Source organism: Nomascus leucogenys, chromosome X (assembly GCF_006542625.1).
Source record: "Nomascus leucogenys isolate Asia chromosome X, Asia_NLE_v1, whole genome shotgun sequence".
In the NCBI taxonomy this organism is placed as follows: Eukaryota; Metazoa; Chordata; class Mammalia; order Primates; family Hylobatidae; genus Nomascus; species Nomascus leucogenys.
In genome coordinates this window covers 37,294,802-37,321,675 of record NC_044406.1, presented here as the reverse complement: position 1 = coordinate 37,321,675, position 26,874 = coordinate 37,294,802, and the positions used below count along the sequence as shown (strand labels likewise).

At 39.3% G+C, this 26,874-nt stretch overlaps 1 pseudogene; it reads left to right on the top strand.

Moving 5' to 3' along the window:
• Positions 1-14,448: 14,448 nt before the first annotated feature.
• On the top strand, positions 14,449-15,113 carry LOC100593976 (annotated as a pseudogene).
• Positions 15,114-26,874: the final 11,761 nt, after the last annotated feature.

Here is a 26,874-nt window from a genome sequence, read left to right as displayed (position 1 = left end):
GACTTTATCTATAATAAGTAAGAGCTTGTATATTCCACCCTTCCCATTATTTCCTGTCCTCCCATCCCTCCAAAAATGTTGTATCTTAATTTTTCATCAAGTCAATAACTTGTATTTACATTATTATAAATATGTAAATACTGTTTACTGTTGAGTTATGTAGTGCTCTGTGACTAATCCTCCTATCTTTTTTTTAAAATTATACTTTAAGTTCTAGGGTACATGTGCACACCGTGCAGGTTAGTTACATATGTATACATGTGACATGTTGGTGTGCTGCACCCATTAACTCATCATTTACATTAGGTATATCTCCTAATGCTATCCCTCCCCCCTCCCCCCACCCTGCGACAGGCCCCGGTGTATCATGTTCCCCTTCCTGTGTCCAAGTGTTCTCATTGTTCAATTCCCACCTATGAGTGAGAACATGCGCTGTTTGGTTTCTGTCCTTCTGATAGTTTGCTGAGAATAATGGTTTCCAGCTTCATCCATGTCCCTACAAAGGACATGAACTCATCCTTTTTTATGGCTGCATAGTATTCCATGGTGTATATGTGCCACATTTTCTTAATCCAGTCTATCATTGTTGGACATCTGGGTTGGTTCCAAGTCTTTGCTATTGTGAATAGTGCTGTAATAAACATACGTGTGCATATGTCTTTATAGCAGCATGATTTATAATCCCTTGAGTATATATCCAGTAATGGGATGGCTGGGTCAAATGGTATTTCTAGTTCTAGATCCTTGAGGAATTGCCACACTGTCTTCCACAATGGTTGAACTAGTTTCCAATCCCACCAACAATGTAAAAATGTTCCTACTTCTCCACATCCTCTCCAGCACCTGTTGTTTCCTGACTTTTTAATGATCACCATTCTAACTGGCATGAGATGGTATCTCATTGTGGTTTTGATTTGCATTTCTTTGATGGCCAGTGATGATGAGCATTTTTTCATATGTCTGTTGGCTGCATAAATGTCTTCTTTTGAGAAGTATCTGTTCATATCCTTTGCCCACTTGTTGATGACATTGTTTGTTTTTTTCTTGTAAATTTGTTTGAGTTCTTTGTAGATTCTGGATATTAGCCCTTTGTCAGATGAGTAGGTTGCAAAAATTTTCTCCCATTCTGTAGGTTGCCTGTTCACTCTGACGGTAGTTTCTTTTGCTGTGCAGAAGCTCTTTAGTTTAATGAGATCCCATTTGTCAATTTTGGCTTTTGTTGCCATTGCTTTTGGTGTTTAGACATGAAGTCCTTGCCCATGCCTATGTCCTGAATGGTATTGCCTAGGTTTTCTTCTAGGGTTTTTATGGTTTTAGGTCTAACATTTAAGTCTCTCATCCATCTTGAATTAATTTTTGTATAAGGTGTAAGGAAGGGGTCCAGTTTCAGCTTTCTACATATGGCTAGCCAGTTTTCCCAGCACCATTATTAAATAGGGAATCCTTTCCCCATTTCTTGTTTTTGTCAGGTTTGTCAAAGATCAGATAGTTGTAGATGTGTGGTATTATTTCTGAGGGGTCAGTTCTGTTCCATTGGTCTATAACTCTGTTTTGTTACTAGTACTATGCTGTTTTGGTTACTGTAGCCTTGTAGTATAGTTTGAAGTCAGGTAGCATGATGCCTCCAGCTTTGTTCTTTTAGCTTAGGATTGACTTGGCAATGTGGGCTCTTTTTTGGTTCCATATGAACTTTAAAGTTTTTTCCAATTCTGTGAAGAAAGTCATTGGTAGCTTGATGGGGATGGCATTGAATCTATAAATTACCTTGGGCAGTATGGCCATTTTCACGATATTGTTTCTTCCTACCCATGAGCATGGAATGTTCTTCCATTTGTTTGTATCCTCTTTTATATAATTGAGCAGTGGTTTGTAGTTCTCCTTGAAGAAGTCCTTCACATCCCTTGTAAGTTGGATTCCTAGGTATTTTATTCTCTTTGAAGCAATTGTGAATGGGAGTTCACTCATGATTTGGCTCTCTGTTTGTCTGTTATTGGTGTATAAGAATGCTTGTGATTTTTGCACATTGATTTTGTATCCTAAGACTTTGCTGAAGTTGCTTATCAGCTTAAGGAGATTTTGGGCTGAGACGATGGGGTGTTCTAAATATACAATCATGTCATCTGCAAACAGGGACAATTTGACTTCCTCTTTTCCTAATCGAATACCCTTTATTTCTTTCTCTTGCCTGATTGCCCTGGCCAGAACTTCCAACACTATGTTCAACAGGAGTGGTGAGAGAGGGCATCCCTGTCTTGTGCCAGTTTTCAAAGGGAATGCTTCCAGTTTTTGCCCATTCAGTACGATATCGGCTGTGGGTTCGTCATAAATAGCTCTTATTGTTTTGAGATACGTCCCATCAATACCTAATTTATTGAGAGTTTTTAGCATGAAGGGTTGTTGAATTTTGTCAAAGGCCTTTTCTGCATCTATTGAGATAATCATGTGGTTTTTTCATTGGTTCTATTTATATGCTGGATTACGTTTATTGATTTGCATATGTTGAACCAGGCTTGCATCCCAGGGATGAAGCCCACTTGATCATGGTGGATAATCTTTTTGATGTGCTGCTGGATTCGATTTGCCAGTATTTTATTGAGGATTTTTGCATCAATGTTCATCAGGGATATTGGTCTAAAATTCTCTTTTTTGGTTGTGTCTCTGCCAGGCTTTGGTATCAGGATGATGCTGGCCTCATAAAATGAGTTAGGGAGGATTCCCTCATTTTCTATGGATTGGAATAGTTTCAGAAGGAATGGTACCAGCTCCTCCTTTTACCTCTGGTAGAATTTGGCTGTGAATCCGTCTGGTCCTGGACTTTTTTTGGTTGGTAAGCTATTAATTATTGCCTCAATTTCAGAGCCTGTTATTGGTCTATTCAGAGATTCAACTTCTTCCTGGTTTAGTCTTGGGAGGGTGTATGTGTCCAGGAATTCATCCATTTCTTCTAGATTTTCTAGTTTATTTGCATAGAGGTGTTTATAGTATTCTCTGATGGTAGTTTTTATTTCTGTGGTATTGGTAGTGATATCCCTTTTATCATTTTTTTATTGCGTCTATTTGATTCTTTTCTCTTTTTGAATGAAGGCAGAAATAAAGATGTTCTTTGAAACCAACGAGAACAAAGACACAACATACCAGAATCTCTGGGACACATTTAAAGCAATGTGTAGAGGGAAATTTATAGCACTGAATGCCCACAAGAGAAAGCAGGAAAGATCTAAAACTGACACCCTAACATCACAATTAAAAGAACTAGAGAAGCAAGAGCAAACACATTCAAAAGCTAGCAGAAGGCTAGAAATAACTAAGATCAGAGCAGAACTGAAGGACATAGAGACAGAGAAAACCCTTCCAAAAATCAATGAATCCAGGAGCTGGTTTTTTGGAAAGACTAATCCTCCTTTCTTGTAGGGCTTTTCTTTTTCCCTATCACTTACAATTGCCTCATTTTTTTCATTTACCTAGTCAGTTTTCTCTACTTATTCTTAAATGTTACTCCAAATGCTCTAAAATTTATGCCACATGTCTATTAATATTTTTGTATGCTCAAACACATCAGTTAATTTTTCTTGAGAGCCCACACCCACAGTCATCTCTCCTCCTGCTACAGTTTGGTTGTTCACTGTTATTCTGGGATCTGTCTTCATCATACTTCTTTATTGAGTCCCTTCTTTCCTGCACGGAATTTCTTCCTCCTTTTTGCTTTATGCCTTCATTTTCATGAAGCACATGATTCAGTAGCTTCATAAGAAGGAGTATATGGTAGGCAGAATAAGGGCCCCCCCAAATTGTCCATGTCCTAATCCCAGGAACCTGTATGTTTCCTTACACTGCAAAAGAGACTTTGTAGATGTGTTCAAGCTAAGCATCTTCAGATGGGGCGATTATTCTGAATCATCTATGTGGGCCCGATGTAGTCACAAGGAAGTAGGAGGTCAGAGAAGAGAAAAGATATTATACTATTGGCTTTGAGGATGAAGGAAGAGGACATGAATCAAAGAAGGCAGGCACCCTCTAGAAACTGGAAAAGGCAAGCAAACGGATTCTCCCCTGGTGCCTCCGGAAGCAACACAGTCTTGCTGCCCCATTTTAGACTTCTCACCTCTAAAACTGTAAGAACTGTAAGATAATAAATTTGTATTGTTTTGAGCCACCATGTTGGTGATAATTTGTTACAGTAGCAATAGAAAATAATACAGATCACATGGAAAATAAATTATTTGATGCCTTACCAGAATACAAATTATTGTTTCTATACTCTCATGTGATTGATACTTTGAATTCTGGGTTGGAAATTATGTTTCCTTTAGAATTGTGAAGATACTGCTCCATCATCTTTTTGTTTCCAGTGTTGTTTTGGAAAACTGTATGGAATTCTAATTTATGATATTTTGTTCGTGACCTGAATCTTTTAGTGTCTTCTCTTTAACTCTGTTATTCAAAAATGTCATCATGATATACCCCTGATTTCAGTGTTTTAAAACTTACTGTTCTGGGATCTTGTTCTTTCAGTCTGGAGATGCATGTCCTTCAGTTCTGGGAAATTTTTTTGTATTCTTTTTTAGTATTTTCCTTTCTTTCATTTTTTTGGTTCTCCTTTTCTGGAAGTTTATTAATTGATGCACTTCCTAAGTATATGATCTTATTACTATTTTCCACTTATTATTTTTATTATACTTTCTGAAATGTTTCCTTTTATTGACTATTTTATATTGGTAATTCTACTTTTAGTTCCCCGTAGTTCCTTTAAAGTGTATCTAGTATACCTTAAATATACACAATACAATTTATTTTTTAAAATAAAATGTTTTCAGATCAGTTTCATAAGCTCAATGTCTTTTCTTGTCTCTATGCGGATATTTATTAAAATTATAGAAAGTTTTCTTCTGCTCTCTGAATTTACTGTTCCCTCTGGCTTTTATTTTATTTTTTATTTTTTTTGAGACAGAGTCTTGCTCTGTCACCCAGGCTAGAGTGCAGTGGCACAATCTTGGCTCACTGCAACCTCTGCCTCCCGGGTTCAAGCAATTCTCCTGCCTCAGCCTCCTGAGTAGCTGGGATTACAGGCATGCACCACTACGCCTGGCTAATTTTTGTATTTTTAGTAGAGACACGGTTTCACTATATTGGCCATGCTGGTCTTGAACTCTTGATCTCGTGATCCACCCGCCTCAGGCTCCCAAAATGCTGGGATTACAGGCATGAGCCACTGCGCCTGGCCTATTTTTCTGTTTGTCTGTATTTGTCTGTCTGTAATTTTAGGAGAGCCTCAACATGTCATTGTTACAAGGAGATGCACTGAAAAGCTGACTGTAATTTCTTTGTGAGTTGTGGAGAATTGTCAACTATTGGGTTTATTCAGAGGATGCTATGTCAAAAAGATAGTTTTGCACTAAAGTAATACTCAAATCTTTGTATGTGGAGGTTCCCCCCCACACGCCCCGAGGTCTTTAATCTCACCAGACAAAAATCTTCTAGACTCTTACTTCAGCCATTTAAACTAGGCTTTGGCATTCTGGAAGCAAGCAAATGGGAGGAGGCTGTGATCCCACTGTTCCAGATGTTGGCTTTGATTTTATCCTTTTGTTTGCAGCTCTATGTTTAACTCCAATCTATACTGTGCTTGATGTCCCCATGTCCAAAACCTCTCAGCTTCAATTTCTTCTGAGAATAAATCTCAGGAATGTTGTGGAGTGAGGGAATAGTAGTTATTAATTTGCATGTTGGGGGGACAGGATTCGAGTGTCCAATTGCTATGTATACAGATTTTCAACCAATTTTCTTTATTTTCAGGCCCGCACTCCATTTCCACTTTCCAAAGTGCTTTGTGCCAGCAACTCCTAATTAATCCTCAGTTCTATGGGGGCGAAATGACTTGTTTCTTTTTGGCATTCAAATTTTTCCTTCCTTTCCTCTGCTAAGTTAATTATTGCTTATCAATCTGCTTTTCATCTCTCCAGAACTTGCTGAAATCTCATCTATTATTGTTTTATTTCCCACTCCCTTTACCCCCATGTGCTTTTATGGTTTTTTTCTTTTACTATCATTTAGTAGAGTTTGAGATTGTGTTAAAGTTGCCTGTGGATTGATATTTAGCCATATTAAAAACACATAAATGTAATGTAACTATGAAATTGTGACTGGCACAAACTATGCTCTGGCAGCTATCTGGATTGTGGTCACATCAATGCATAATCATTTTCAAAGGAGTTTAGTTGTCTTAGCTGATGTGATGGACTCAAGGCTCTTTTTGCAGAGTTCCTGTTTCTGTTGACTACAATCATTTATTTTAACGTTAAAGTTGTTTACTACTTGGTTATTGGAAGGTATCTCTAGACTAAAATCATTGACATAATTAAAAGAAATCTTTTAATCTTATTTTTAAAAAGTAATACAAGCACATAGTAACAAAAATGTCAAATAGCACAAAAGAGTATTCACTGAAAAATAAGTCTCCTTTACTCTCCAGTCCCCCAGCTACCCACTTCCTTTCCTTAGAGGCAATTACTGTTGCCAGTTTCTTGCATTCTTTCAGATATATTATAGTCATATTCAAGCATATATACCTTTCACTGTCACAGAAAAGGCAGTATTCTATGTGTACTGACATGCATCTTGCTTTTTTCATTTAACAGTGTATCTTGGCGATCTTCCATTTCAATGCACATAGGATCTTACCTTTTTTCTTCTGGTGGTTTTGTAGTATTCTGTTGTATTAATAAACTGCAATTTATTTAACCAGTTTCTTACTGATGGACATTTAGGTTGTTTCCAACCTTTTTTGCTACAAATATTGCTGCAGTGAGTTTCTTCACCTTTTGTACATGTTTGAGTGTATTTGTGATGTAAATTCCTATAAGTACAGTTGTTGGTTCAAAGAGTATGTAGCATTTATTTATTTATTTATTTATTTAGACAGAGTCTTGCTCTGTCACCCAGGCTGGAGTGCAGTGTTGTGATCTCGCCTCGCTGCAACCTCCGCCTCTCTCGGGTTCAAGCGATTTTCCTGCCTCAGTCTCCCGAGTAGCTGGGATTACAGGCACCCGCAACCATGTCCAGTTAATTTTTGGATTTTTAGTAGAGACGGGGTTTCACCATGTTGGCCAGGCAGGTCTTGAATTCCTGACCTCAAGTGATCCACCCACCTTGGCCTCCCAAAGCACTGGGATTACAGGCGTGAGCTGCCACGCCTGTCCAATATATAGCTTTAAAATTTGTCTTTGTCTTTTTGAAATGTCCCAGAGATATTTGTTTATTTTTTTTTCACTCTTTCTCATACATAGTTTATTTTTATTTTTATTATTATTATACTTTAGGTTTTAGGGTACATGTGCACAATGTGCAGGTTTGTTACATATATATCCATGTGCCATGTTGGTTTACTGCACCCATTAACTCATAATTTAGCATTAGGCATATCTCCTAATGCTGTCCCTCCCTCCTCCCCCCACCCCACAACAGTCCCCGGAGTGTGATGTTCCCCTTCCTGTGTCCATGAGTTCTCATTGTTTAATTCCCACCTATGAGTGAGAACATGAGGTGTTTGGTTTTCTGTCCTTGCGATAGTTTCCTGAGAATGATGTTTTCCAGTTTCATCCATGTCCCTACAAAGGACATGAACTCATCATTATTTATGGCTGCATAGTATTCCATGGTGTATATGTGCCACATTTTCTTAATCCAGTCTATTGTTGTTGGACATTTGGGTTGGTTCCAAGTCTTTGCTATTGTGAATAGTGCCGCAATAAACATACGTGTGCATGTGTCTTTCTAGCAGCATGATTTATAGTCCTTTGGGTATATACCCAGTAATGGGATGGCTGGGTCAAATGGTATTTCTAGTTCTAGATCCCTGAGGAATCGCCACACTGACTTCCACAATGGTTGAACTAGTTTACAGTCCCACCAACAGTGTAAAAGTGTTCCTATTTCTCCACATCCTCTCCAGCACCTGTTGTTTCCTGACTTTTTAATGATGGCCATTCTAACTGGTGTGAGATGGTATCTCATTGTGGTTTTGATTTGCCTTTCTCTGATGGCCAGTGATGATAAGCATTTTTTCATGTGTTTTTTGGCTGCATAAATGTCTTCTTTTGAGAAGTGTCTGTTCATGTCCTTCGCCCACTTTTTGATGGGTTGTTTGTTTTTTTCTTGTAAATTTGTTTGAGTTCTTTGTAGATTCTGGATATTAGCCCTTTGTCAGATGAGTAGGTTGCAAAAATTTTCTCCCATTCTGTAGGTTGCCTGTTCACTCTGATGGTAGTTTCTTTTGCTGTGCAGAAGCTCTTTAGTTTAATGAGATCCCATTTGTCAATTTTGGCTTTTGTTGCCATTGCTTTTGGTGTTTTAGACATGAAGTCCTTGCCCACGCCTATGTCCTGAATGGTATTGCCTAGGTTTTCTTCTAGGGTTTTTATGGCTTTAGGTTTAACATTTAAGTCTTTAATCCATCTTGAATTAATTTTTGTATAAGGTGTAAGGAAGGGGTCCAGTTTCAGCTTTCTACATATGGCTAGCCAGTTTTCCCAGCACCATTATTAAATAGGGAATCCTTTCCCCATTTCTTGTTTTTGTCAGGTTTGTCAAAGATCAGATAGTTGTAGATATGCAGCATTATTTCTGAGGGCTCTGTTCTGTTCCATTGATCTATGTCTCTGTTGTGGTACCAGTACCATGCTGTTTTGGTTACTGTAGCCTTGTAGTATGGTTTGAAGTCAGGTAGCGTGATGCCTCCAGCTTTGTTCTTTTGGCTTAGGATTGACTTGGCGATGCGGGCTCTTTTTTGGTTCCATATGAACTTTAAAGTAGTTTTTTCCAATTCTGTGAAGAAAGTCATTGGTAGCTTGATGGAGATGGCATTGAATCTATAAATTACCTTGGGCTGTATGGCCATTTTCACGATATTGATTCTTCCAACCCATGAGCATGGAATGTTCTTCCATTTGTTTGTATCTTCTTTTATTTCATTGAGCAGTGGTTTGTAGTTCTCCTTGAAGAGGTCCTTCACATCCCTTGTAAGTTGGATTCCTAGGTATTTTATTCTCTTGGAAGCAATTGTGAATGGGAGTTCACTCATGATTTGGCTCTCTGTTTGTCTGTGATTGGTGTACAAGAATGCTTGTGATTTTTGTACATTGATTTTGTATCCTGAGACTGCTGAAGTTGCTAATCAGCTTAAGGAGATTTTGGGCTGAGACAATGGGGTTTTCTAGGTATACAATCATGTCATCTGCAAACAGGGACAATTTGACTTCCTCTTTTCCTAACTGAATACCCTTTATTTCCTTTTCCCGCCTGATTGCCCTGGCCAGAACTTCCAGCACTATGTTGAATAGGAGTGGTGAGAGAGGGCATCCCTGTCTTGTGCCAGTTTTCAAAGGGAATCCTTCCAGTTTTTGCCCATTCAATATGATATTGGATGTGGGTTTGTCATAGATAGCTCTTTGTATTTTGAGATACATCCCGTCAATACCTAATTTATGGAGAGTTTTTAGCATGAAGGGGTGTTGAATTTTGTCAAAGGCCTTTTCTGCATCTGTTGAGATAGTCATGTGGTTTTTGTCTTTGGTTCTGTTTATATGCTGGATTACATATATTGATTTGCGTATGTTGAACCAGCCTTGCATCCCAGGGATGAAGCCCACTTGATCATGGTGGATAATCTTTTTGATGTGCTGCTGGATTCGGTTTGCCAGTATTTTATTGAGGATTTTTGCATCAATGTTCATCAAGGATATTGGTCTGAAATTCTCTTTTTTGGTTGTGTCTCTGCCAGGCTTTGGTATCAGGACGATGCTGGCCTCATAAAATGTGTTAGGGAGGATTCTCTCTTTTTGTATCGATTGCAATAGTTTCAGAAGGAATAGTACCAGCTCCTCCTTGTACCTCTGGTAGAATTCGGCTGTGAATCCATCAGGTCCTGGAGTCTTTTTGGTTGGTAAGGTATTGATTATTGCCACAATTTCAGAGCCTGTTATTGGTCTATTCAGAGATTCAACTTCTTCCTGGTTTAGTCTTGGGAGGGTGTATTTGTTGAGGAATTTATCCTTTTCTTCTAGATTTTCTAGTTTATTTGCATAGAGGTGTTTGTAGCATTCTGTGATGGTAGATTGTATTTCTGTGGGATCGGTGGTGATATCCCCTTTTTCATTTTTTATTGCGTCTGTTTGATTCTTCTCTCTTTTCTTCTTTATTAGTCTTGCTAGCAGTCTATCAATTTTGTTGATCTTTTCAAAAAACCAGCTCCTGGATTCATTGATTTTTTGAAGGGTTTTTCGTGTCTCTATTTCCTTCAGTTCTGCTCTGATTTTAGTTATTTCTAGCCTTCTGCTAGCTTTTGAATGTGTTTGATCTTGCTTTTCTAGTTCTTTTAATTGTGATGTTAGGGTGTCAATTTTGGATCTTTCCTGCTTTCTCTTGTGGGCATTTAGTGCTAGAAATTTCCCTCTACACACTGCTTTGAATGTGTCCCAGAGATTCTGTTATGTTGTGTCTTTGTTCTCGTTGGTTTCAAAGAACATCTTTATTTCTGCCTTCATTTCATTATGTACCCAGTAGTCATTCAGGAGCAGGTTGTTCAGTTTCCATGTATTTGAGTGGTTTTGAGTGAGTTTCTTAATCCTGAGTTCTAGTTTGATTGCACTGTGGTCTGAGAGACAGTTTGTTATAATTTCTGTTCTTCTATATTTGCTGAGGAGAGGTTTACTTCCAACTATGTGGTCAATTTTGGAATAGGTGTGGTGTGGTGCTGAAAAAAATGTATATTCTGTTGATTTGGGGTGAAGAGTTCTGTAGATGTCTATTAGGTCCACTTTGTGCAGAGCTGAGTTCAATTCCTGGATATCCTTGTTAACTTTCTGTCTCATTGATCTGTCTAATGTTGACAGTGGGGTGTTAAAATCTCCCATTATTGTTGTGTGGGAGTTTAAGTCCCTTTGTAGGTCACTCAGGACTTGCTTTATGAATCTGGGTGCTCCTGTGTTGGGTGCATATATATTTAGGATAGTTAGCTCTTCTTGTTGAATTGATCCCTTTACCATTATGTAATGGCCTTCTTTGTCTCTTTTGATCTTTGTTGGTTTAAAGTCTATTTTATCAGAGACTAGGATTGCAACCCCTGCCTTTTTTTGTTTTCCATTTGCTTGATAGATCTTCCTCCATCCCTTTATTTTGAGTCTATGTGTGTCTCTGCACGTGAGATGGGTTTCCTGAATACAGCACACTGATGGGTCTTGACTCCGTATCCAGTTTGCCAGTCTGTGCCTTTTAGTTGGAGCATTTAGCCCATTTACATTTAAGGTTAATATTGTTATGTGTGAATTTGATCCTGTCATTATGATGTTAGTTGGTTATTTTGCTCGTTAGTTGATGCAGTTTCTTCCTAGCCTCGATGGTCTTTACAATTTGGCATGTTTTCGCAGTGGCTGGTACCGGTTGTTCCTTTCCATGTTTAGTGCTTCCTTCAGGAGCTCTTTTAGGGCAGGTCTGGTGGTGACAAAATCACTCAGAATTTGCTTGTCTGTAAAGTATTTTATTTCTCCTTCACTTATGAAGCTTAGTTTGGCTGGATATGAAATTCTGGGTTGAAAATTCTTTTCTTTAAGAATGTTGAATATCGGCCCCCACTCTCTTCTGGCTTGTAGAGTTTCTGCTGAGAGATCAGCTGTTAGTCTGATGGGCTTCCCTTCGTGGGTAACCCGACCTTTCTCTCTGGCTGCCCTTAACGTTTTTTCCTTCATTTCAGCTTTGGTGAATCTGACAATTATGTGTCTTGAAGTTGCTCTTCTCTAGGATTATCTTTGTAGCGTTCTCTGTATTTCCTGAATCTGAATGTTGGCCTGCCTTGCTAGATTGGGGAAGTTCTCCTGGATAATATCTTGCAGAGTGTTTTCCAACTTGGTTCCATTCTTCCCATCACTTTCAGGTACACCAATCAGACATAGGTTTGGTCTTTTCACATAGTCCCATATTTCTTGGAGCCTTTATTCATTTCTTTTTATTCTTTTTTCTCTAAACTTCCCTTCTCACTTCATTTCATTCATTTCATCTTCCATCACTGATACCCTTTCTTCCAGTTGATCGCATCGACTACCGAGGCTTCTGCAATCTTCACGTAGTTCTCGAAACTTGGCTTTCCGTTCCATCAGCTCCTTTAAGCCCTTCTCTGCATTGGTTATTCTAGTTATCCATTCGTCTAATTTTTTTCAAAGTTTTTAACTTCTTTGCTGTGGTTTTGAAGTTCCTCCCGTAGCTCGGAGTAGTTTGATCGTCTGAAGCCTTCTTCTCTCAACTCGTCAAAGTAATTCTCCGTCCAGCTTTGTTCTGTTGCTGGTGAGGAGCTGCGTTCCTTTGGAGGAGGAGAGGTGCTCTGCTTTTTAGAGTTTCCAGTTTTTCTGCTCTGTTTTTTCCCCATGTCTGTGGTTTTATCTACTTTTGGTCTTTGATGATGGTGATGTACAGATGGGTTTTTGTTGTGGATGTCCTTTCTGTTTGTTAGTTTTCCTTCTACCAGACAGGACCCTCAGCTGCAGTTCTGTTGGAGTTTGCTAGAGGTCCACTCCAGACCCTGTTTGGCTGGGTGTCAGCAGCGGTGGCTGCAGAACAGCGAATTTTCGTGAGACCACAAATTCAGCTGTCTGATAGTTCCTCTGGAAGTTTTGTCTCAGAGGAGTACCTGGCGGAGTGAGGTGTCAGTCTGTCCCTACTGGGGGGTGCCTCCCAGTTAGGCTGCTCGTGGGTCAGGGACCCACTTTAGGAGGCAGTCTGTCAGTTCTCAGATCTCAAGCTGCGTGCTGGGAGAACCACTACTCTCTTCAAAGCTGTCAGACAGGGACATTTAAGTCTGCAGAGGTTCCTGCTGACTTTTTGTTTGTCTGTGCCCTGCCCCCAGAGGTGGAGCCTACAGAGGCAGGCAGGCCTCCTTGAGCTGTGGTGGGCTCCACCCAGTTCGAGCTTCCTGGCTGCTTTGTTTACCTAAGCAAGCCTGGGCAATGGTGGGCGCCCCTCCCCCAGCCTTGCTGCCACCTTGCAGTTTGATCTCAGACTGCTGTGCTAGCAATCAGTGAGACTCCGTGGGCATAGGACCCTCCGAGCCAGCTGCGGGACACAATCTCCTGGTGTGCCGTTTTCCAAGCCCGTTGGAAAAGTGCCGTATTAGGGTGGGACTGACCCGATTTTCCAGGTGCCGTCTGTTACCCCTTTCTTTGACTAGGAAAGGGAACTCCCTAACCCCTTGTGCTTCCTGAGTGAGGCAATGCCTCACCCTGCTTCGGCTTGCACACAGTGCGCTTCACCGACTGTCCTGCACCCACTGTTTAGCACTCCCTAGTGAGATGAACCCGGTACCTGAAATGGAAATGCAGAAATCACCCGTCTTCTGTGTCGCTCACGCTGGGAGCTGTAGACCGGAGCTGTTCCTATTCAGCCATCTTGGCTCCACCCCCCGTCCCAGAGATATTTGTGAAAGCATCCTTGCTTTATGACAATAATATGTTTGTAGGAACATTTTGCTTTCTTTTGTCTACTGCTCAAGGAACCCTGATTCCGTTTGGCAGAAAAAAGATCTGGGGGGTTAGGGGGGGTTTTAGATTTTTCTACATGACTACTGTTGATAGGGAGAGGCAATCTGAATGATTCAAGTAACAAAGTGAAAGTTTTTAAGGGTGCAAGTTCATGTTGATATTTCCAGTTTAACTTCAAGTCCTTTCTTGCTTACTACTATTATGAGAAATTTAAGTAATTTATTCTTTTTCTTTTTCATTTGTGCTACCATCTTTAGTGCTCTTTTATTTATATTCTTCTACTAACTCAAATATATTGTTGCATATTTTCATACCAAACCATGTATTTAAATTATAATACTGTTCTGAGTTTGAGAACTATCTATTTCTTTTTTGCTCCCTGGCAAAATAGGTTTCAAAGCATACGAGTTTAGATAATCCTTTATCACCATACCATCCAAACACAAAACTGGCTGTGGAAAGAAATTTTAACCTCCTGCCCATGGAGCCTCAGGGAATTCTGAGGGCATAGGGCACCCAGCATCAAAATAGAGTCCCCATGCACTTAATGGAAGTTAATGGGAAGGACAGCTAAGCAAACACTGGCTTGTGAGGTTTTTAACTAAAACCTTCCTCCAGCTTTTCTTTCCCACGTGCTAAAACAGTCTTGGCTTTTTTCCTTTGAGCCTCACTACTTCAACTTGTTTTTTTTTTTCATATTTTTCTTCACTGATGCTGCTGTTCATTTATTTGTTATAGGCAGTTTCAGCACTGAACTTCAATATTTCATAGGACCTTGACTTCTTTTTTGGCTTGAATGACTTCAAGGTTGTCCTAGTTTAAAGCCATCTAAGACAGTAAAAAAAAAAAAATCCCAGAAAATACATTATCAAGAACTGTGAGCCCGCTGCCACAGCCACTGCAGGTTCCAGAGCAAGAGCACCCAGCAGACCATGAGGAGGTGAATCACGGTGGGCAGGTGCTGCCAGATGCTGGCTATGAGTTTGACATATGCTTCCCATCAGTGCAGAAGAGAGCAATCTGGACTCTCTGGACAATGTGCATGCTATCGACCCAATGTAGTGGCCTGTAGTGAGGACTTGGCACCTCAATGAATGGCACTATGGGAATCTGACCAGACTCCATAAAGCAGAAACTGCTGCCAAGAATGGTGAGGCCTAGGTAAAGATGTGGATGTGCTCTTATGATGTCTTACCACCTCCGATGGAGCCCTACCACCCCTTCTGTAGCAGCATTGGTAAGGATTGAAGGTATACAGACCTCACTGAATATCAACTACCCTCTTGTGAGAGTCTGAAGGATACTATTGCCAGAGCTCTGGCCTTTTGGAATGAAGGTATAGTTCCCCAGATAAAGAAGAGGAATTGGATATTGATTGAAGCCCATGACAACAGCCTTACAGGCATTATCAAGCATCTGGAGGGTCTCTCTGAAGTGGCTATCATGCAGCTGAACCTGCTTACTGGTATTCCCATTGCCTATGAATTGGCCGAGAACCTGAACCCCATCAAGTCCATGCAGTTCTTAGGGGATGAAGAGACTATGTGTAAAGCCATGGAAGCTGTGGCTGCCCAGGGCAAGGCCAAGAAGTGAAGACCATCAGGCAGACTACTGTCCTCAGAAACACCCTCCCTGCCCATCCCTTCTTCTGCCCCTCCTTCCTGTACATGTCACATTGACCACATCTGTAGGCATCTGAAGTTGTAGATGCAGATGGGGACTGATGGCTCCCATTTTCATTTCAGCCATTTGTCTCCTGCACCTACTCTCTTCATACAATCCAGTCAGGATAGCACCTCTGGGGCATGGGGCTCAGTCCAAGCCCAGGGAAAGCTCCCTTTATCCAAGAGGGCTGAGAGGTAGTGACTCGGGTTTTTACCAGGGCTTTGTGTGCAAAGGACCTGCTTTAGTGAGGGATAGGAAGAAACCATACTAAGGCATGGCCGATGAGGAGAAGCAAGAGGGCCTGTTTGCCCTCAGGAGGCAATCTTGTGTTCTTCTGTAGTCAGGCCACTTACTGGGGTACTCTAGTCATTCCAGTAAGATGAACATAACCTGCGTGGTGATGTAAAATAAAAAAGTCCCCAAACCAAACAAAAAAAACCCTGTTTCCTTCCTGACCCCAGAGGAGCTGATTCCACTTGAAGGTTGAGATCAGTCCTGAATTAAATTTCTGTTGCATTTACTTTTACAAAAATAATAATATGAAACAAAAACCCTCCTGGTGTTTCTAGTGGTGGTTGAAATAGTCCCACATGTGGTTATCAGAAGTAAGCCCTTCCTCACACCAATATCAGATAATCTCCTTGACTTGTAGGGGATAGGAGTGCATCCTGCTGTGTATTTTAGAATTCCTCCCTGATATGGTTTGAATTCGTGTACCTGCCCAAATCTCATGTGGAACTGTAAATCCCAATGTTGTAGAAGGGGCCTGGTGGGAGGTAATTAAATCATGGGGGCAGATTTCCCCCTTGCTGTTCTCATGATAGTAAGTGAGTTCTCACAAGACCTGGTTGTTTGAAAGTGTATGGCACCTTCCCCTTTTCCCTCTTCCTCCTTCTCCAGCCATGTAAGATGTGCCTACTTCCACCTTCACCTTCTGCCATGATTGTAAGTTTCCAGAGGTCTTCCCAGCCATGCTTCCTGTACAGCCTGCAGAACCATGAGTCAATTAAACCTCTTTTCTTTATAAATTACCCAGTCTCAGGTAGTTCTTTATAGAAATTTGAGAACAGATTAATACACCCCCCACCACCTTGTTTTGAGGCAGTGAAATGCCTCTTGATCATGTTCCAATGTGTTTTTCATGGCCTGATTTCTTTTTTTTTTTTTTTTTTTTGAGATGGAGTCTCGCTCTGTCACCAGGCTGGAGTGCAGTGGCGCGATCTCAGCTCACTGCAGGCTCCGCCCCCCGGGGTTCACGCCATTCTCCTGCCTCAGCCTCCCGCGTAGCTGGGACTACAGGCGCCTGCCACCTCGCCCGGCTAATTTTTTGTATTTTCAGTAGAGACGGGGTTTCACCGTGTTAGCCAGGATGGTCTTGATCTCCTGACCTTGTGATCCACCCGCCTCGGCCTCCCAAAGTGCTGGGATTACAGGCGTGAGCCACCGCGCCCGGCCGGCCTGATTTCTTTCTGTCTTTTTTATTTCAATTGTTTTTGGGATACAGGTGTTTTTTGGTTACATGGATAAGTTCTTTAGTGGTGATTTCTGAGACTTTAGTGCACCTGTTACCTGAGCAGTGTACACTGTACCCCATATGTAGTCTTCCCCTCTGAGTCCCCAAAGTCCATTATGTCATTCTTATGCCTTTTCAATGCCTGATTTCTGAATCATGTTCTAGTTGCTTGGCCCTGCCACATGGGCCCAGTACTCATTTTGGGCATAAATATACTAAATATTTTCTTTCCAGATCAGTATAATAAAGGAGTGATGTACAATTACAAAATTGTGATGAAAATGTGCCAAATAATAATTTTAAAATCTACTTACTAACCTCATGTGGCTCAATTTCAATAAGGTCCTATAATTTTCACAACACTGGGTGTGCTTCATGAAGACCAATTCAAAAAAGACAAAAGCACAATTGAATTATCTACATTATAGTTACAATTTTACATTCTTAATATGCCCAGGTAACTCTTGACACCATTTCAAATAAGCTTCAGTCATATTTGGCATATACTGAGGCTGGCATTTTTTTCCACATGAAAGCAAATAGAAAATTGATAAAATTACAGTTATAGAGAACCTCAGCAATTCCAGGTTTGGTGCAAATATCCATATTTTTGCTAAATATTCTAGAACTGTATCCCCAACTTTGCACTGGGGATAGATGTAGAAATTATTATTTGTTTACCATAGGGATAAAACCTATAGTTACTTTTGAAGAATTAAAGCCAACCCCAAAAGATTTATGCACCTAACAAGGTTTTTTTTTTACACTTTATTAGTTTTGTCTAAAGAAAAGGTTTTTAGTACGAAAATTTCCAGTTGTCTATGTATAAATGTAAATCTTTAAGAATCACTTAATATAAGATATTTGCCGAAGATATGGGAACTGTGTAGCCCTATTCTCAGCACAGAAGCTGTGACTTCTAGTGAAGATTTAAAATGGGCTCAGATGAGAGGAAAAAACTCAGAACCCTAGCCTTGGAAAAGAACTGTTAAAAGCCCCATCTCTGAGCATGTTATCACTTATGGATCTTTCTCTTTTATCTGCTATTGAAGTATTGTGAGTTTCAGTCCAGCAAGGTCATATCTTTCTTCAAAAGAAAAATCAATGCCCCAAATATGAAAATTACACAACTTATTGACACACTACTAGCTCCCGTCCCAGTATGGCCAAATCTTTCTCTGGAAAAAAAAAAAAAGTATACTAAAATGCAAAATTTCACAACCTTATTTCTGGTAACACTTTAGTTTAATTGTCACACGATTATTCAACTTCAATAACTTAGATATTTATGGATCATAGCAGAACTGGTAGTGCTTGTAACTTTGTAACTTTCCATGCATAGAGCCCTTCTAGGTTAAGCGCATATATTTCAAAAAGAAGTTTCAAAAAACAGTTTCTGAAATAATATTAGGAATGAGAAATAAATAAAGGGCATCCAAATAGGAAAAGAAGAAGTCAAACTACCCCTGTTTGTAGATGATATGATTCTATATCTAGAAAACCCCACAGTCTCAGCCCAAAGGATCCTTAAGCTGATAAACAACTTCAGCAAATTATCGGGATACAAAATCAATGTGCAAAAATCACTAGCACTCCTATACAACAACATTCAAGCTGAAAGCCAAATCAGGAACGCAGTCCCATTCACAATTACCACACACACAAAGTAAAATACCTATGACTACAGATAATCAAGGAGGTGAAAGATATCTACAAGCAGAACTACAAAACACTGCTCAAAGAAATCAGAGATGATACAAACAAATGGAAAAACATTCCATGGTTATGGATAGGAAGAATCAATATCATTACAATGGCCATACTGCCCAAAGCAATTTATAGATTCAACACTATTTCTATTAAACTACCAATGACATTCATTCCAGAAATAGAATAAACTATTTTAAAATTCATGAGGAACCAAAAAGCAGCCCGAATAGGCAAAGCAATCCTAAGCAAAAGAACAAAGCTGGAGGCATCACGCCATCTGACTTCAGACTATATTACAGAGCTATGGTAACCAAAACAGCATGGTACTAGTACATAAATAGGCACAAAGTCGAATGGAACAGAATAAAGAACCCAGAAATAAGACCACACACCTACAACTATTGGATCTTTGACAAAGCTGACAAATACAAGCAATGGGGAAAAGACTCCCTATTCAATAAGTGATGCTGGGATAACTGGCTAGCCACATGTAGAAGATTGAAACCAGACCCCTTCCTTACACCATATACAAAAATTAACTCAAGATAGATTAAAAACTTAAAGGTAAAACCCGAAATTATAAAAACCCTGGAAGGCAACCTAGGCAATACAATTCTGGAATAGGAACAAGCAAAGATTTCATGACAAAGACACCAAAAGCAACTGCAACAAAAGCAAAAATGGACAAATGGGATCTAATTAAACTAAAGAGCTTCTGCACAGCAAAAGAAACCATTAACATAGTGAACAGATAACTTACAGAATGGGAGAAAAATTTTGCAAGCTATGCATCTGAGAAAGGTCTAATATTCAGCATCCATAAGGAACTTAAACAAATGTGCAAGGTAAAAACCTCAAACAACCCAATTAAAAAGTGGGCAAAGGACATGAAAAGACACTTTTAAAAAGAAGATATGCATGTGGCCAACAATCATATGAAAAAAATCTTAGCATCACTGATCATTAGAGAAATGCAAATCAAAACCACAATGAGATACTGTCTCATACAAGTCAGAATGGCTATTATCAAAAAGTCAAAAAATAACATGCTGGTGAGGTTGCAGAGAAAAAAGAATGCTTATACACTGTCTTCAACCATTGTGGAAGACAGTGTGGCCATTCCTCAAAGATCTAAAAACAGAAATACCATTCGACCTGCAATGCCATTGCTGGGTATGGAATCAACCTAAATGGCTATCAGTGATAGACTGGATAAAGAAAATGTGGTATATATACACCATGGAATACTATGCAGCCATAAAAAAGAACAAGATTTTTGTCCTTTGCGGGAACATGGATAGAGCTGGAGGCCATTATCCTTAGCAAACTAACACAGGAACAGAAAACCAAATACCACATGGTCTCACTTATAAATGGGAGCTAAATGAAGAGAACACATGAACACATAATGGGGAACAACACACACTGGGGCCTATTGGAGGAGGGAGGGTGGAAGGAGGGAAAGGATAAGGAAAAATAACTAATGGGTACTAGGCTTAATACCTGGGTGATGAAATAATCTGTAAAACAAACCTCCATGACACATGTTTACCTATATAACAAACCTGCACGTGTACCCTTGAACTTAAAAGTTAAATTAAAAAAGAATGAAAATGTTGTGTTCTCAGTTAAATATTATTAATTGTTTGCTTAAGGATGCCTTTCCAAGCAAAGGATTAATGTAAATACTTTGAAGACTATGAACACTATTTTTTAACCCAATTAATTAGTTTCAGTTGCTTTTGTACATGGCAAAAACTCAATGTCAGAACCTCTTATATTTACTCTTATACTTAGAAGATCTAGATACTTGCTAGCAAGCAGATAAAAATTAAGAACACACACTTTAAAAACAGAGTTACTCTCAATAAAATAATGTTTATAATGAGTTCTAGCACTCAGAAATAGTCACAGTTTAAGAACCTAGCTGCTTGTTTAAAGAAGAGCTGGAACATCATTTATTGTTTAACCTCATCACTTCCCCTTACAGTTTTCTATAGTTTTTTTTTTTAATATATGTAGTTCTCCTTGCTTTGTGGGCCCTATGTCATCAACAAATGTCAGAGATTTCTTCCACTTTTCCTCGAGAGTTTCCTTGTAAAAGGCCAGTTCATTTCCCCCTTATCCTCAACACTTCATCCTTGGAATAAAATTCCTAAGGATCTCTTACACATATATATTTTAAAATTTCCATAGGTTTTGGGGGGAACAGGTGATATTTGGTTACATGAGTAAATTATTTAATGGTGATTTGTGAGATTTTGGTGTACCCATCCCCGAGCAGTATACACTGAATCCAATTTGTAGTCTTTTATCCCTCATCCCTCTCTCACCCTTTCCCTTGAGTTCCCAAAGTCCATTGTATCATTCTTATGCCTTTGCATCCTCATAGTTTAGCTCCCACTTATGAGTGAGAACATACGATATTTGGTTTTCCATTCCTGAGCTACTTCACTTTCTTTATCTATCATTGATGGGCATTTGGGTTGGTTCCATGTCTTTGCTATTGTAAATAGTGCTGCAATAAACATATGTGTGCATGTATCTTTATAATAGAATGATTTATATTCTTTTGGGTATATAACCAGTAATGGGATTGCTAGGTCAAATGGTATTTCTGGTTCTAGATCTTTGAGGAATCACCACACTGTCTTCCACAATGGTTGAACTAATTTACATTCCCACCAACAGTGTAAAAGCATTCCTATTTATCCACAGCCTTGCCAGCATCTGTTGTTTCTTGACTTTTTAATAATCTCTATTCTGACTGGCATGAAATGGTATCTCATTGTGGTTTTGATTTGCATTTCTTTAATGATCAGTGATATTGAGCTGTTTTTAATATGTTTGTTGGCCTGCATGTATGTCTTCTTTTGAAAAGTGTCTGTTCATGTCCTTTGCCCACTTTTTAATGGGGTTGTTTGTTTTTTTTCTTATACATTTGTTTAAGTTCCTTGTAAATTCCGGATAGTAGACATTTGTCAGATGGGTAGATTGCAAAAATTTTCTCCATTCTGTAGGTTGCCTGTTTGCTCTGATGATAGTTTCTTTTGCTGTGCAGAAGCTCTTTAGTTTACTTAGATCCCATTTATAAATCTTAGTTTTTGTTGTAATTGCTCTTGGCGGTTTCATCATAAAATCTTTGCCTAAGTTTTCCAGGGTTTTGGGTTTTACATTTAAGCTTTTAATCCATCTTGAGTTAATTTTTGTATAAGGTGTAAGGAAGAGGTCCAGTTTCAGTTTTCTGCATATGACTAGCCAGTTACTCCAGCACCATTTATTAAATAGGGAATTCTTCCCCTATTGCTTGTTTTTGTCAGGTTTGTTGAAGATCAGATTGTTATAGATGTGTGGTGTTATTTCTGAGGTCTCTATTCTGTTCCATTGGTCTGTATGTCTGTTTTGGTACCAGTACCATGCTGTTTTGGTTGCTGTAGCCTTGTAGTATAATTTGAAGTCAGGTAGCGTGATGCCTCCAGCTTTGTTAATTTTGTTAGGATTGTCTTGGCTATACAGGCTGTATTCAAGAGACCCATCTAACTTGCAAAGACGCACATAGGCTCAAAATAAAGGGATGGAGAAAAATTTACCAAGCAAATGGAAAGCAGAAAAATCAGGGGTTGCAATCCTAGTCTCTGACAAAACAGACTTTAAACCAACAAAGATTTTAAAAAAAAGACAAAGAAAGGTATTTCATAATGGTAAAGGGATCAATGCAACAAGAAGAGCTAACTATCCTAAATATATATGCACCCAATACAGGAGCACCCAGATTCATAAAGTTCTTAGAGACCTACCAAGAGACCTAGACTCCCACACAATAATAGTGGGAGATTTTAACACGCTACTGCCAATATTAGACAGATCAATGAGACAGAAAAGTTAACAAGGATATTCAGGACTTGAACTCAGCTCTGGCTCAAGTGGACCTAATAGATATCTACAGAACTCTCCACCTCAAAACAACAGAATATATATTATTCTCAGCACCACATGGCACTTACTCTAAAATCGACCACATAATTGGAAGTAAAACACTCCTCAGCAAATGCAAAAGAATGGAGATCATAACAAACAATCTCTCAGACCACAGTGCAATTAAATTAGAACTCAAGATTAGGACACTCACTCAAAACCACACAACTACATGAAAATTGAACAACCTGTTCCTGAATGACTCCTGGGTAAATAATGAAATTAAGGCAGGAATCAAGAAGTTATTTGAAACCAAGGAGAACAAGGACAAAACATACCAGAATCTCTGGGATGCAGCTAAAGCAGTGTTAAGAGAGCAATTCATAGCACCAAATGCCCACATTGGAAAGCTAGAAAGACCTCAAATTGATATTCTGGCATCACGATGAAAATAACTAGAGAAGCAAGAGAAAACAAATCCAAAAGCTAGCAGGAGACAAGAAATAACTAAGATCAGAGAGGAACTGAAGAAGATAGAACACGAAAGACCCTTAAAAAAATCAATGAATCCAGGAGCTGTTTTTTTGAAAAAATTGATAAAGTAGACCACTAGCTAGACTAACAAAGGAGAAAAGAGTGAAGAATCAAATAGATGCAACAAAAAATGGTAAAAGTGATACCACCACTGACCCCACAGAAATACAAACTACCATCAGAGAATACTATAAACACCTCTATGCAAATAAACTAGAAAATCTAGAAGAAGTGGATAAATTCCTGGACACATACACCCTCCCAAGAGTAAACCATGAAGTCGAATCCCTGAACAGACCAATAACAAGTTCTGAAATTGAGGCAGTATAAATAGCCTACCAACCAAAAAAAAGCCCAGGACTAGATGGATTCACAGCTGAATTATACCAGAGGTACAAGGGGGAGCTGGTACCATTCCTTCTGAAATCTTTCCAAACAATTGAAAAGGAGGGACTTCTCCCTAACTCATTTTAAGAGGCCAGTATCATCCTGACACCAAAACCTGGCAGAGACACAACAAAAATGAAATCTTCAGGCCAATATCCCTGATTAACCTCAATGCAAAAATCCTCAATAAAATACTGGCAAACTGAATCCAGCAGCACATCAAAAAGCTTATCCACCACGATCAAGTCAGCTTCATCCTGGGATGCAAGGCTGGTTCAGCATATGCAAATCAATGAACATAATTCACCACATAAACAGAACCAACAACAAAAACCACATGATTATCTCAATAGATGAAGAAAAGGCCTTTTGTAAAATTCAACATCCCTTCATGTTAAAAACTCTCAATAAACTAAGTATTGATGGAACATATCTCAGAACAATAAGAGCTATTTGTGATAAACCCACAGCCAATACTGAATAATCAATAGCTGCAAGCATTTCCTTTGAAAACTGGCACAAGACAAGGATGCCCTCTCTCACCACTCCTACTCAGCATAGTATTGGAAGTTCTGGCCAGGGCAATCAGGTAAGATAAATAAATAAATTGTATTCAAATAGGAAGAGAGGAAGTCAAATCCTTAAACTGACAAGCAACTTCAGCAAAGTCTCAGGATACAAAATCAATGTGCAGAAATCACAAGCATTTCTATACACCAATAATAGACAAGCAGAGAGCCAAATCATGAGCGAAATTCCATTCACAATTGCTATGAAGAAAATAAAATACTTAGGAATACAGCTAACTAGGGACACGAAGGATCTCTTCAAGGAAAACTACAAACCACTGCTCAAGGAAATAAAAGAGGACACAAACAAATGGAACAGCATTCCATTCTCATGGATAGGAAGAATCAATATCATGAAAATGGCCATACTGCCCAAAGTAATTTATATATTCCATGCTATTTCCATCAAACTACCATTGACATTCTTCACAGAATTAGAAAAATCTACTTTAAAATTCAACGGAATCATTCACTCCTTTCATTCCTCTTCATGAGTGCTGCAGACTGCAGCTGCTTGCAATTGGCATTTTGGCCTCTCTGAAAAACATTTTTTCAATATTAACCTGGTATTTTGCAGCTTCACTAAACTCACATCTTAGTTTTAGTTGCTCTTTTATAAAGTGCATCGAATTTTCTGTGTAGATGATTGCATCATTTGCTAATAAATACATTTTAAATTCTTTATTTTTAATCTGGATGCCTTTTATTTCTTTTTCTTTCCTGATTGCACTTGCTACCACCTTCAGTACAATGTTGGAAAGAAGTAGTGAAAGTAAACATCCCTGTATTGGTCCTGATGTTGGCTGCAGATTTTTTTGAAGATGTCCTTTATCAGGTTGAGAAAATTCCTTTCTATTCTTATTTTTCTGTGAGTTTTTAAAAAACAGAAATGAGTGTTTGATTTTATCAAATGCTTTTACAGTATTTATTAGTATAATCATGTGATTATGTGATTTTTCTCAGTTTGTTAATATGGGGAATGTCAGTGTTTGATTTTTTTTCTTTTCTTTTTTTCTTATTATACTTTAAGTTTTAGGGTACATGTGCACAACGTGCAGGTTTGTTACATATGTATACATGTGCCATGTTGGTGTGCTGTACCCATTAACTCGTCATTTAACATTAGGTATATCTCCTAACGCTATCCTTCCCCCCTTCCCCCACCCCACGACAGGCCCTGGTGTGTGATGTTCCCCTTCCTGTGTCCATGTGTTCTCATTGTTCAATTCCCACCTATGAGTGAGAACATGCAGTGTTTGGTTTTCTGTCCTTGCGATAGTTTGCTGAGAATGATGGTTTCCAGCTTCATCCATGTCCCTACAAAGGACATGAACTCATCGTTTTTTTGGCTGCATAGTATTCCATGGTGTATATGTGCCACATTTTCTTAATCCAGTCTATCATTGTTGGACATTTGGGTTGGTTCCAAGTCTTTGCTATTGTGAACAGTGCTGCAATAAACATACGTGTGCATGTGTCTTTATAGCAGCATGATTTATAATCCTTTGGGTATATACCCAGTAATGGGATGGCTGGGTCAAATGGTATTTCTAGTTCTAGATCCCTGAGGAATCTCCACACTGTCTTCCACAATGGTTGAACTAGTTTCCAGTCCCACCAACAGTGTAAAAGTGTTCCTATTTCTCCACATCCTCTCCAGCACCAGTTGATTTCTGACTTTTTAATGATCACCATTCTAACTGGTGTGAGATGGTATCTCATTGTGGTTTTTCTTTTTTTTTCTTTTTTTTTTAATTTTGGGGCTTTATTATAATTTTTCTTTTCAAGATGCTACATAGTCAAACAGAACTGGATTGGTCTTTTATGGCATAAAATTAATTCACAGTCAAACTCTCAACTAGTACTAGAAGGACTAGCTGAAGAGTTTCTCTCTTCCCCTGCTCCCCACCCCCAACTGCTGGTGCCCTCGCTTCTAACCCTCTGCAGCCCGATCCATTCATCCTGACTCCAAGCTAGGTCCCCGAGGGGAGGTCAGGCTCAGACTTGGGCCTGGGCGCTGGAAGTGTGAGTAATGGTTGAGAGGTGGTGTAAGAACAATCTAGAAGACTGACTACTCTTCATTAAAAAAGGTAACCTAGAGTTGACTGTCACTACTGAGAATTTCCCTCCCTATGACAGTTGTTATTTACTGATCCAGAAAAAAACACTTCCTGGCAGCTCTTCTCCAACATTCCAGTAAACCCCACTCCACATGACCAGACTCTCCAGAGACAGAGGAGCCCACAGCTCTCCAGCAGCAATACCAGTTCACCCAACAGAGTTCGGCAGCATGCAGCATTAACTGTACTCTTGTGACAATAAGAAAACATGAGATGAAATACATTAAATAAGTTAAATATGCATTAAACATCTCTGAATAACAGTTCGACTTCACTACATGAACCAATACAAATTTAGCTTGGTCCCTTTAAGTGAACAAAGCACTGCCATTTATTTCCAAAGCGCTGGGTCAATCACTCAACACACGCCTCTCACTTATGATGAGTATGTCTGATGCTGCCACAGTGCTATTCCTTTGGGCTTCTGACTCTGTTCATCAGTCCCAAGGAGCTGATGGCTTGGACAGAACTGAAGACACAGAAAGCAGCCTGGGCCGGGAGTGGGCCACTTGGGGACTACTGTGGGGAGCTGACTGCACTCCCCACCATGCTGGGCTCCAGCTCCCCAAGGGCCAGCAACAACAGGCGAGAAAGGGTGTCATTTTAAGAGAGGTAATCCAGCATCATGTACCAAGGCCTACCAATGTTTAAAATGACATTTACAATATGCCATTATGGCATTACTCATGGTTTACCTTGTCATTAATAAAGATCATTCTTTCCCCCCCAATCAGTTACTATACATTTTTAACTTTCTAAAAGATTGTTACATTATATTTGTGTGTGTGTATCTGTGTATGTGTGTGCAGGGAGGGGTAATTTAATGGCAAGACCTGTGAGATGTCATCATACATTAATTTCTTTTCACACATGGTTATGATAGATTTACCCATGATACGGTGGATCCATCAGTCCAATTTACCATCCTGTGCATGCCACCT